The sequence below is a fragment of the Ambystoma mexicanum genome, chromosome 1p (genome assembly GCF_040938575.1).
Source record: "Ambystoma mexicanum isolate Mex_15411 chromosome 1p, UKY_AmexF1_1, whole genome shotgun sequence".
NCBI classification, from domain to species: Eukaryota; Metazoa; Chordata; class Amphibia; order Caudata; family Ambystomatidae; genus Ambystoma; species Ambystoma mexicanum.
Genome location: NC_090921.1, coordinates 1,265,997,473 through 1,266,009,604, shown reverse-complemented (window position 1 = coordinate 1,266,009,604; position 12,132 = coordinate 1,265,997,473). Strand labels below are relative to the sequence as shown.

At 44.1% G+C, this 12,132-nt stretch overlaps 1 long non-coding RNA gene across 1 annotated transcript in view; it reads right to left on the bottom strand.

Annotated features, from left to right (window-relative positions):
• LOC138452778 (uncharacterized) overlaps positions 1-12,132 on the bottom strand; it is a 98,105-nt gene that overhangs the window by 84,303 nt on the left and 1,670 nt on the right. The gene's annotated exons all lie outside the window — the stretch shown is intronic.

Sequence of the window (12,132 nt, the reverse complement as noted above, 5' to 3'; positions counted from 1 at the left end):
ATCCTCGTTTGCTCCTTTGTCCTTCGGTGTTAGTAATGTTTCTCTTGGAATGGATATGGTTTTGTTTTTAGCTTTTTTGAGGTCGGATGCCGTGTATCCTCTGTTGGTAAATCTTTGGTCAAGCAAACAGCATTCTTCTTCAAAAAATTCCTCAGTGTTGCAATTACATCTGGCTCTGATGTATTCACCTTGGGGGATGTTGACAACTGTTTTCCTGTGGAAGCTGCTTGCATGGAGTACTAAATTTACTTCTGTAGGTTTGCGGTATGTTCTGGTGGTTTTTTTGTTGTCATTTATCATTATTGTTAGGTCCAAAAAATCTATTTTGCTAGCGCTGATCTTGCTTGTGAGTTCGATCCCAAATGTATTGGTGTTCAGATATTGGACGTACTCCTCCAGTTGTTCTGGTGTCCCTTTCCATATTAGGATGATGACGTCAATGTAGCGGAACCATTGGACAATCAGTTCCGTAAATATCTGATTGGTCATGGCATGTTTTTTCTCATAGGAGTGCATATAGCAGCTTGCGGGCTGGCGCATAGCTTGCACCCATGGCTATTCCTTTTGTTTGTCTATAGTATTCGCCATTGAAGATGAAGACATTGTTGTTTAGTGAGAATTTCAAAAACTCTTTTGTCATTTCTAACTGTTCATAGAACGAGGCTGATTTGTCTGCTAGTAGATATGTCACACTCTGTATAGCAAGTTTGTGGTCTATGGCGGTGTATGGCGCTTTGACATCTAAATTTGTCAAAAGGAATCCTGGTTCCCATTGTATTTCTGATAGTATTTTAAGGGTGTGCATGGAGTCCTTCAGGTATGTTGGTATCGTGATCACTAATGGCTGAATGACATTGTTGACGTACCGTGCTAGTGGTTCTGTTAGCCCTCCTATTCTGCTCATTATTGGTCTTCCTTCTGGTATTAGTTCAAAAGCTTTGTGAATCTTGGGAAGGAAATAGAGTGTTGGCATGATTGGATGGCTGATCTTGAGGTAGTTGAGTTCATCATCTGCGATGAGTCCCCTTGTTTGGAAGGTTTTTAGAAGCTGCTCATGATGTTCTTTCATCATGCTCTTGTGTGGGTTGCTTTTCAATTTGATGCAGCTACCTGGGAGGTTTAGGGGGTCATCTGCCATTTTTATGTAGTCTTGTCTGTTCATCACTACAATGTTCCCTCCCTTACCGGCCTCTTTTATTATGATGCTGTTCTCATTGCGCATTTTTTGTAGAATTGTAATTTCTTCTGTGCTGAGGTTGGCTCTCCTGTTGCGGTTTGTGCCTTCTTGATTTTCATGTTTGTGGTGGTCTATAATGACCGCTTGGTGAAAGGTGTCTATATAGTTTTGTGCAAATAGCTGAGGCGTGAATTTAGATTTGTTTTTAAGTTTGGGATTTTCATGGCCACATTCTCTTCTCTATTGCTAGTACTGTCATACAGTCACTTTTGTTGTTAGTATTGTCTTCATCTAAAGTGCTGAGTATGTATATATCATCTAGTTCACCAAGAGTTAGTGCACTTGGCTACTTTTTAGGTTCTTGCGTTTGTATATCGTCGGTTTAGTTGCACTTTTTTTTTTTTATTTGAGCCGTCGTGTGAACTTAAAGAAGTCAATTTGGATGTCCACAAAATTGTTGTGACTCGATGGTGAAAAGGAGAGACGCTTATTCAGTACTTGGATCTCTGTTGATGTCAGTTGTTTATCTGAGAGTTTCATTACTACATTTTGTTGCTCCCCTGTTCCATTTGCTTCTTTGATTGGTACCTTGTCCATCTTTGGTCTATCTATTCTTCTAACACGTTTATGCTGTTTATCAGTTCTTCCTTCTCTCTTTCTTCTGGTGGGGTTGTTATATTTGTCAATGGTACCGCAAAACACAGTTTTTCTTGGTTGCGGTTATATGCAGTTTGCCTTTTTCTGATGTTTGATTTGCTCTAAAAAATAAAGCTTTTTTGTTGTTTGTTCATTAGTGGCACTTTCTCTTTCATCCAATCTTTCCTCTGGATCGCTTTTAACATCAGAACTAGCTGGTGAGCTATTCAGGGTGCTTTCCTGAGATTTTGTTTTGTCTTTGATCATATTTGCCCTGATACGTAACAACTCTATCTTCCCGGTAGTCTTTGTCATCTCATTTTATTTAATTCTGGTGTGTTTTAAATATCTACATGGTTCAGTAGTTTTTTTCCTTAGTTGCTGCTGGTGCATTGCAATTTTCTATTTCTTTTTTTGGCCTCTTCTATGAGTGTGACTAGTCTTTCATGAGATAGCTTGGCATGTTCTATTAGGAAATGGATCATTGTTGTGGAGCATTGGATCAGGTTTTCCTCCCATTGATCAGCTAGATCTGCATCTTTCGGATCTTCGAAGTCCGGAAATATAAGGATTCTTAGTCCTCTGGGAATTTTCTTCTGATCCGCATATTCTTGCATAGTAGTCTTCTCCCAAAATGTATTGATTTCTTTTGTTGACAGTTTTTCAGTTTTATAAATTTGTGTTTGAGATCTTCTTGTGGATTAGCATTTTTAAAAGCATTATCCGTGGAGCCTTTTGGGGCTAATAGTGCCCAAGGTCTTCCGTTCTTGATACAAGATATTCTGCCATTTTGTGCCTATTCCAATGGGTGCCTTGTTGAGCATGGGTGGAGGCGTGTGGTGACCCTGTGTGTAGGAATGCTGGGCTAGCGCATCTGTGCATACTAGTGGATTCTCTGCACGTTGCCTACTTGGTCGAAGTGGGTGGAGCCACGTTGGTGTGGGGCATAGGGCAATGGCGTGGTGGATGGGGCGTGCTGGATTCTGAGTGGGAATCCGGTCGGATGACCATGGTCTTGGGGGATTCCCCAGGTATGTCTTTGTGTCCTGTGCCTAGCGAACATAAGATTAGGTGGGCTGCGGGGATGGGGTCCTTTTGTCGGGGTATGCACCGAGCGGCTGAGGGCTTGACCATGTGGTTGGCGCGAGTCTACTGTTAGTGAATGGCAGCGGGGCCCGGTTATGTGAGTGAGGCCGTCGCGTTGCAGTGATCAATGTTGAGGGCCGATTCATGGGAGCGTGCGGACCTGTGCTTGTGGCGTGGCCCGAGTCTATCTGAGGCCGTGTGCCTTTGTCGTAGCATGGTGCTGGGCTTTCTTACCTAATATACGGAGTCTGGAGCATTTGCTCCTTCGGTGTTGCCGGTCACTGATGAGTGCACGCCAATTCTGTTATGCTGGCGTTGTGTGGCTGTGCGCGTGGAAGAGGGATACTGCTTGTTTGCGCATGTGTACTAGGGTCGCGATTGCCGTCAGAGTTGCTGTGCTAATAACAGGGATGCAGTGCATCAAGTTCATGTTTAGTTTAAACAGTTGTGTTGTCCACGAGGGGATATGTGGGTTTGTGAGACATAGTTAAGGGATGTTTACATTTGCATTCGTAGTGTGGAACTCTGCATGATTATTCACCCGAGGGGGAGTGTGGAGCACCAGCATATATAATGTGGCATGTGTTCATGTGCATGCGTAATTTGCGAGATCTGTATGACTACTCCACTGATGGAAAATGTGGTGTCACGGGTTGGTGTGTGGTGGCTGTTAAACTGGGCATAGTTCATGAACTGCAGTTGAGGTTGCCATTCGTTGTGTGTGTGTGTTGTCTGGTGAGGCGGGCGGCAGACCCCATTATCCATGGTGTCCAGTTAGAACCTTGTTGGTTTGTCAAGGGCATGGCGTTGGACAGGTTGGAGCTGTGATAGGTGACACCCGTTGTGTAAAAGTGTTAAGCATTTGGCGACTGGGTATCCAGGTTCTGTTTGGCCCTGGGGAGCACAGATGGGTGACTAAGGGGGGGGAACTAGGGGTGGGAGAGCTGGATGTCAATGCCTGCTGTTCTCGGTGTGGTGTTCCAGGCTGCGGAGTTGATGGCTGGCATCGGGATTTCGGGGAGGAGTGACAGCATAGTATACGTTATTACATAGAAAAACATTAAAATCATGATCAGCGTTCAAGCCATTTTTCACACATCTGAAATGGCAGATCAGTCGTGATTCTTTGTGACGTAATTTGTGCTCTCTGTTGCCTTCCCTTGGTCCATTCTTCACTGTTTTTAGGCCAATGAATTGGATCTTTCTCTTGTCTTCAAGCTGATGGTGTTGGTGCCAGTGGTTGGCCAATGGTAATTTGACATCCTGGGAATGGATGCTGTTAAGGTGTTCCCTGTTCTGATGCGTACTTCGCGGATCGTGCTTCCGATGTACATTTTTTCACATATGCATGCAAGTACGTAAATCACATATTTAGTTCTGTAGTTTGTGTTCAGTCATTTTAAAAGTTGAGCAGCCTTTCAAAGTAACAGTTTGCATTTCATTGGCATATGTGCACATTGTGCATGAGCCGAATTTGGTTAACCCTATGGGGGTGCTGGCTGTAAGCCAATCTGTGGCGGCTATGTTTTTTTGAGCCAGAGAGAATGGGCTTAGTATATTACACAGTGTTGGCGCTCTGCTGAATGATAAGCTTGGGTATGGTGCTGGGCTTGGCCTGATGTGTTCATTCATCATAAGGATTTCCCAATGTTTTGTCAGAATGTTCTGTACTTTGTGACTGTCTGAATTGTATTGTGTCACAAATCTTATGGTCGTATCCTTGTTTGCTCGTTTGTCCTTCGGTGTTAGTAATATTTCTCCGGGCATGAATATGGTTTTGTTTTTAGCTTTTTTGAGGTTGGTTGCCGTGCATCCCATGTTGGTAAATCTTTGGTAAAGCAACAGCATTCTTCTTCAGAAAATTCCTCAGTGTTGCAATTACCTCTGGTTCTGATTTAGTGATGTTTTTGACAACTGTTTTCCTAGTGCAGCTGCTTGCAATGAGTACTGAATTTATTTCCGTAGGTTTGCGTTATGTTTTGGTGGTTGGTTTGTTGTCATTTATCATTATTGTTAGGTCCCAAAAATCTATTTTGGTAGCGCTGATGATGCTTGTGAGTTCGATCCCAAATGTGTTGGTGTTCAGATATTGAACGTACTCCTCCAGTTGTTCGGGTGTCCCTTTCCATATTAGGATGACGTCATCAATGTAGCGGAACCATTGGACAATCTGTTCCGTAAATCTCTGATTGGTCATGGCATGTTTTGTCTCATAGGAGTGCATAAAGCCGTTTGCTAGGGCTGGTGCATAGAATGCACCCATGGCTATTCATTTTGTTTGTCTTTAGTATTCACCATTGAAAATAGAGCTCTTGAAAGAGCTTGGAGGAAAGACCCAAACGATAACACCCTAACCAAATAGAAAAAATCCATCATCAACTACAAAAAGCTCATTACTGAAGCAAAGGCCACACACTGGGCCTGATCACGACTTCGGTGGTAACCCTTAAATCTGGCGGTAGCGCTAATACCGCCAGATTTAAGGGTCTGCCGAATCAGGGCTTCGGCGGATTTCGCCCCAGCTCTGAGCTGGGGGGAAATCCGCCGAAAATTCACGCTATTACCGCCGGCGGGAAATCCGCCGGCGGTAAGAGCGCGAAAATTCCCCATTGAGCCCAATGGGGAATGGGGCATTCCCGAATGGGCTCAATGGGGAATGGGGAATTACTTTATCGCCGAACTCGTGATCCGGCGCTATTAGCGCCGGGTAGTTCGGCGGTAGGGCTATTACCACCGGCGGTAATACCGCCGGCGGTAACGGCCAAGTCGTGATCAGGCCCACTATAATGACAGAATAGTGAATGCTAAATCTAACACTGGGGAGCTATTTAAAATCTTAGCGGAATTTCAAAATCAGCCTCCTCCCATGAACAATATTATCAAGGATGATAAGTGGTGTCAGGGCATTCATGATGCCTTTCTACTTAAGATTGATTCTCATAAACAAAAAATCAGTAAAGCCCTTGGTAATGTAGCCATTACACAATCCACTGCTGATACCACTTCACCCAACACCTGTGAAAATACAATCCCTCCATTCTTTTTCACACACTATACTGAAGACGAAGTATTCAAAATCATTCAGGACCTCAAAGCCACATCTTGTCCAGCAGATGACTGCCCCACCAGTATTCTTAAGGAGTCTTTAGAGACCCTGGTCCCATGGATTGCCAAACTGGTTAACCTCTCCTTTGATGAGGGTCTGGTGCCGGACCTGCTAAAGTCGGCATGGATCACTCCTCTACTGAAAAAAGAAGGCCTTGACCCAGCCAACAATGACAATTACAGACCCATTACTAACGTGCCCTATTTTCTCAAGATACTTGATAAACTGGCCTACTTACAGCTACAGGCCCATGTTGAAAAATACGATATCTTGGGTACCCGTCAGTCGGGATATAGAGCTTGTCATGGAACTGAGACAGCTATGCTTGATCTCAAATGTACACTTGCTAGCATAGCTGACAAAAACTAAGCTGCTCTGCACATGGTATTGGACCTCTCCGCGGCCTTTGACCTAGTTGATTACAGCTTACTAGTGTCAAGGCTCGGAGAGGTCGCCAATTGCTCTGCAATCGCATCCAAATGGATTGCTTCCTTTCTGGGTCCCAGAATGGTACGGGTTTTCGTGGGTGATAAACAATCTTCCCCCATCTCTCAGACTTGCGGAGTCCCTCAGGGCTCCTGTCTGTCGCTGCTGCTTTTCAACCTTTACATCCGGCCTCTTCTCGATCTTTTGAACAAACTGGGAGTGCAATATACAAATTACACCGATGACACTCAGGTTGTTATCCAATTGAGTGGCTCATACAGCAGTGATTCGGGAACCATTAACCGAATATATAAAGCCATACAAGATTGGATGGCTTGTAATTCTCTTGCCCTTAATGATAAAAATACTGACCTCCTTATTGTGGCATCTAAAAGCACCCGGGCAAAACTTGATCCTAACTACGCCTCTTTCCAAATTGCCAATAACACCATCATAGTTCAAAAGAAAGTTAAGATCTTAGGAGTAGTTCTTGATGAATAACTCTCCATAAAATCCCACATTTGTAGCATAAAATCTAGTTGTGGTGCTATAAACAAGAGAATTAGATAATTCGACCATTCATATTGGAAGAGAACTGTGCTCTATTGTCCACTGCATTGATAAATTCAAGATTGGACTATTGTAACAGCCTCCTGGCGGGCACCACGGCCTCTAATATTCAATCCTTACAAGTGGCACAGAACAATGCCGTGTGTGACATTTTCAATCAGTCACGTCGCACACACATCTCTACTTTTAGGTAAAGACTCCACTGGCTACCCGTAAAACACTGCATAACGCATAAGATGCTTACTACGACCCATAAATGCCTCAGTCTTAGCAGCCCAACCTATCTGCCATCCCGTATAGGCATCAAACCCAACGTGAGGAACCTTCGCTCTTCTTCGGCGGTCACTCTCAATTATCCCAAATTCAGGACAGCCAAATTTTGGAGGCACTACACTTGATGCTCAGGGTCCCCTTTTGTGGAACACACTTCCAGCAGGTATACAGCAGATCCAGAGCTATACCGCGTTCAAACGTGCCGTCAAGACTCACTTATTCAAACTTGGAATAATTTCCGACTCACTTCTCCTTCTTCCTCTTTGCTTGTTTGTCCTCATCTTCTTGTTCTTGTTCTGTGTGCGCCCTGAGGCCCACGGGCATGTTGGCGCATTACAAAAATGAAAATAAATAAATAAATTGAAGATGAAGACATTATTGTTTAGTGAGAATTTCAAAAACTCTTTTGTCATTTCCAACTGTTCATAGAATTAGGCTGATTTGTCTGCTAGTAGATATGTTACACTCTATATAGCAAGTTTGTCGTCTATGGGAGTGTATAGCGCTTTGACATCTAAAGTTGCCAAAAGGAATCATGGTTCCCATTGTATTTCTGATAGTATTTTAAGGGTGTGCATGGAGTCCTTCAGGTATGTAGGTATTGTGATCACTAATGGCTGAATGACATTGTTGACGTACTGTGTAAGTGGTTCTGTTAGCGCTCCTATTCTGATCATTATTGGTCTTCCTTCCGGTATTAGTTCAAAAGCTTTTTGAATCTTGGGAAGGAAATAAAGTGTTGACATGATTGGATGCCTGATCTTGAGGTAGTTGAGTTCATCATCTATGATGAGCCCCCTTGTTTGGTAGGTTTTTAGAAGCTGCTCATATTCTTTCATCATGCTCTTGTGTGGGTTGCTTTTCAATTTGATGCAGCTACCTGGGAGGTTTACATGGCTCTCTGCCATTTTTATGTAGTCTTGTCATAATTGACTATTCACTTGCACACCCCCTCAGTTTTTTTTTCTAGTGTGCCTCTTTACACCCATCCTCATGTCATGTAGACATAGGTGACTAGCAGGGACTTGGCCACCCCCTCTTAACTTTAATGGCTATAATGCACACATGCTTTATGGCACCTCCCAATTTCCCATTCTTTGGACTTTGGTCCCTCCGAAAGCGTTCAACCTACAGCACGTTGGAACCATACCCATGGTGAAAGACACTATACAAATGACAAAATGAAATTAAAATGTCATGAAATATATTGAGTCCATCAGCAGCTATACACAACTGTTTATAATATCTACATATTATCTGCCCTCCAGTAAATTCTCCCTTATCTGCAGACACTGTTGAATTTACCCTGTAAACCCTCTGCACAGCAGTTCTGCATTGATTGCTTAGCCACAGGATCATGCACACAAGCTATCGCAAGCATCTCCCCTCTCTCGTTTCACCTGACCAACCTACGTCTTGTATCCCTGTTCGTCTTTAACCTTAACCCTTTTTCCCTATTTTTGCACACTGTTTTTACTCTTCCCTGCTGACCAATGTCTTGAGATCCCTAGCGGGGCACAATGTGATTTTCCAGACTGCTATGGGTATTTTGCGCTGTTAAAATAATGTATAGCATAACATAACACTCTCTCATTTGTTCTATCTCCTCTTCTTCCAATCCCTGACTTTGCCCCTCTGACATGTAGTCTCATTGTCTCCCACAACCTTCTATCTTCTTATCATACTCCATGACTCCCATTTCTCTCTGTGCCTCTTTCACCTTCTAGGCCTTTTATTCTCACTTGTTAGATACATATTACTTAGACCCTTCCTGATTCTCTAAATATACAATGCAAGGTATTTTATTGGCATGACAAGTAGGGATAACATTGCCAAGTAAATACATGGTCTATATCCCTATTACATTATTTTCAGTAGTGATCATGTTTTCAGCTTTTTTCTAAAAGTCAATATTGTTTTATGCACTCTGTCATCTCTGGTGAAATGCAGAGACATATTTTGCTGTTCTCTCTGATGAATGCCACAGTTGTCTGAGGATGAGCTAGAGCAGTTCTTCTTCAGTTTTACTTGCAACGACTTCCTTATTTTTGCAAATGTTGGGGAAGGAGGGGTCCTGGTTGTCTTTATATACAGGACGGTGCAAGAGAAAGTTACTCTTATTGTCTATACCTCCTAAGTGAAATTTTCACCATAGTCTGTTCTCCCTGAGCTTCTTGTTTGAGCTGTGTCGTCCAGTCTCTAGTCATGCGTGTGGTTACTCAGTCTGCATATGGTCAATGTTTACCTGTGATTTGTTTTTTTTGTAACTTAAATTAGCTAGTTTAGAGCCCTCACTTCCCCACTGATATATAGCATTTTAGCTACATTGGCTGTTCCTCTCCTGCTCTCCAGTGTACAGTGTACATCTTCTTTAGGGCCTGTTCTAAGACCCCTGTCTTTGGTCTCTACACTGTGAAACTGTGGGGCACTGCTGCTGAATGACTGCAGTTCTCCATTATATTGTAAAAGCGATTGTTTTAGGGCTTTGCCGATTGGTCTTGCAGTGCCTGGTAGTGGGGGGATTTTGGATTACTGCTCTTGATAGAGCAACAGAATTTTAAAATGAGCTTTGGGATTTTGAGCAGGAGAGGGAATCTCTCTTCTTCTGCTCTGCACCCATGATTTGAGCAGCTTCTAGGCACACACAGTACCTGTTTGCAGAAGTGGGGGTGCAGAAGTTCTGTGGCAAATGTGTTAATTCTGAATATTCTTTTTTAATGTTGGTACCTGCATCTCCCTCCTAAAATGTAAGTATGGGGTGATGGAGCTGTCATAAGGTTTCAGCATGAATTTTACAGGTCGATTGAAGGATGCTAGTAGCTTTTTGATGACATACAAGGTGCAGAGGGTTTTTTTCTTGAAGTGCTTTAATCGTCAGTTTAGAACTTCCAGAGGGGCTTATTCTCAGACCTAGGGAAGTGTAGTCTGCAATGAGCGCAACTTCTGTTTCATTTTGTTGAATGTTCTGCAGCTGCTCTTTGCTGTATTCTGGACTACCATGATTGTGGGGCTTTATTCGGGTCACCTCCAGGGCGCAGGTCTTGCAGAGCTCTGTGAGGAGGTTGTGATTGTACTTAAGTCCTTCCTTGATGGGTGTCAGAAGGACCACGCCATCTACATATAGCAGGCATTTTATTTCTGAGCCATTCCGTCTCAGCCCTGGGATTCCTCTAGCAATGTAAGGAGGACATTGATATTGAGAATAACAGGGTTGGGCTGGGATGCATTCCTTGTCTCCCCCTCAACTCTATTTAAAGAAGCCAGTTTGTATGTTTTTAATCTTCACCTTGTAACTGAACTAGTCGTAAAATCGATTCTATTATGTCATAATTCTTCCCCCATTCCAGCCTGCAGTAATTTAAGGTGTAGTGCTAGGTCGCAGATTGAAATAACATGCTTTCTAAATGCTAGCAGACATCTTGTACTTCCCGTCTCTCTCACACGTACATACACAACAACCCCATGTTCCTAGTTCTTTCTTAGCTGTCGCCTCCTACTCTCCCTCCATGAGCCCGAGTTGAATTTAAAACGGCGTTTTATGCCCTGCTATACATGGCCACCCGCGCATTGCTAAGTGTTACACATGCTGTCTGTATGGGCGTTATGGCTGGCCCTGTACTGCATTGAAAAGAGGAGTATTTATTATGCAATTCTGCTAGAAACTGGGTCACCCTGAGCTCCACAGACTGTCCCCTCGTCTCTGAATGTCTCACGGATGGACAGCTGTTCTCTCTGATTGTATTGCGGTTTGTTTTCTGACAGAGCTGTAGCTGGGAAATAGTGAGAACCCCACCCCGGCTCCTCTTGACTTGAGAGAGCCAGGGAAACGTGCGTGTAATTTAAGGCGCACTGTCGGAGTGTGAGGTTGGTGTACTCCGCTGTTTGCTGCCCTGTACTCTTTGGCGGACTACATGTTCTCATCCGACAGACATTTGTGTCCTCTGCTCTCCAAGGGTCTCTGGCTGTGCATTGTTTTCGGCGATTGTCTCTCAGTCCTATGAAACCATGTGTCTCTTCCTGTTTCTTCTCTCCAAAGCTGGCAGTCATTTTTCGAGAGAGATGTGTAGGCTCTGCTTTTCCTGCCCTCTCCAGCGGTGTCTGTACTATGTCCTTTGCACTCAGTGGATGTCTACGCGTCTGCCCTCTAAGTCCAAGATGCATGTAAGGTGACTTCTGCTGCCCCAGGCTGTCTCCCTCTGTGCCAGGAAGTGATCTCTAGGGCTGTCTGTACCCCACCCTACGCTCTCCAGCGGCGTCTGTATGTCCTGCAAGGATGTCTGCTTAGTAACTAATGTCCAGGGATGTCTGTTTGCCTGGTCTCTGTTCTGCAATCCGGCCTGAACTCCATCCTCTGCTATCCATGGCTGAGCTTCTGCTGTGTGCAATGCAACGGTGACTGTGCAGGCTGCTTTCCATCTCCAGGGGCAGTCATCCTATATTTCTACACGTTGCTTTACCTTGCTCCCTCCATCTTCCTGTGCTTCTCTCCCCTTTCCAATTGAGTGTCCTCTCGTTTTTATCAGGCCTCTCCATTTACCACTCTCCATCTTTCTGCCATCCTTTCTTCCATTGATCTGCCCTCTTTCTGCCACTCTCTTTGAACTGCGCCCTCCCGTTCCTCTCGTTACTCCTTTCTCTCCTCATTCCTGCACCCGTGCCTCCTTTTAGCCTCTATCTCCCTACCATCTTCAATTCAACGTCTCATGTTCCCGGCTCACCCTTTGCCCATCCTGTTCCCTCTTTGCATGCCCTTCGCATTATGTACAGTATCTCTCTGTCCATTCTCCCCCGTGTCCTGTATTCGCCTCTGCCACTCTCTTTTTCTAGTCTCGCTGCTCTCTCTATTTCCATCTTTGCC